This window comes from Malania oleifera, chromosome 4 (genome assembly GCF_029873635.1).
Source record: "Malania oleifera isolate guangnan ecotype guangnan chromosome 4, ASM2987363v1, whole genome shotgun sequence".
Classification (NCBI taxonomy): domain Eukaryota; kingdom Viridiplantae; phylum Streptophyta; class Magnoliopsida; order Santalales; family Ximeniaceae; genus Malania; species Malania oleifera.
In genome coordinates this window covers 8,202,696-8,203,583 of record NC_080420.1, presented here as the reverse complement: position 1 = coordinate 8,203,583, position 888 = coordinate 8,202,696, and the positions used below count along the sequence as shown (strand labels likewise).

Below are 888 nucleotides of genomic sequence, written 5' to 3'. Positions count from 1 at the left end.
ATTATCTGTTCTTGTTTGTGGTCGAACTTCATAGCTGTCCACATTAAAAAAAAAAAAAGCATTCGAATTATCATGAATCATTAAAGCCATGGGTAAAGTTTGCATTTAAAGTTCTCTGAATTCTAACAGTGTTTAGAGTATTAATGATTTGAAGTTCTGAATATGAATTTAAAATCCAAGCTCTCAAAAAAGATAGGGGTATTGTCTGAATTATAAGTAACACTATATATTAGCTAGGAAGGAGTTTACCCAAATCGATCTTGTGAAATTAAGAACTGCACATGGACAGCTGCTGGCACGAGGCCATGTGGATGCGGCTGACGGTTGGCCCCAACCTAATCAACCATGCATCCAAACATAGAGGAGCAGACTGTGATCATTCCTGAACACTAAATTGAACAATCTGTTACCGTGTAAGGAAGAAATTATATATAGAAGGAGCCCACCACCTGAGGCTCAGCTGCACCATCTCCCACCACCTAAAAGTTAGCGTCTGCACTCTGCAGGCTGTGCTGAGGAAATGCAAGTTGAAGCAGTGGTGTACTCCCTTCCTGGATAACCTATGTTGCTGATTGCCTCTACTTTGTCCCATTCAAATGCATGCCTTCCCAATCATCATCATGTGTTAGAGAGCTCATCTTCAAAATCTAGGTGTCAAGAGGATTTTATATTGATTTTGAAACTACTCACAGAGATGATGTGAGACTAGACGCACACTAATACTCTTCCTCGAGCCCATAGGGGAGAAATGAGGCAAGAAGAGCCCATTGGGGGGGTGGGGGGGAATGAGGCGAGAAGAAGTCCAATCCACAGAGGAGCCAAGCAGCCCAAGACCCAGCTCTAATACCATGTTAGAAAGTTCATCCTCAAAACCTAAGTGACAAGGAG

General features: G+C 42.2%; 1 long non-coding RNA gene across 1 annotated transcript; it reads right to left on the bottom strand.

The window, feature by feature from the left end:
• Positions 1–203: 203 nt before the first annotated feature.
• On the bottom strand, positions 204–623 carry LOC131153528 (uncharacterized). Its single transcript, XR_009136253.1, has 2 exons — positions 450–623; positions 204–335 (listed from the first exon to the last, which is right to left on the bottom strand). It is a non-coding gene; the product is annotated as an uncharacterized LOC131153528 (long non-coding RNA).
• Between the last annotated feature and the right edge of the window lie 265 nt (positions 624–888).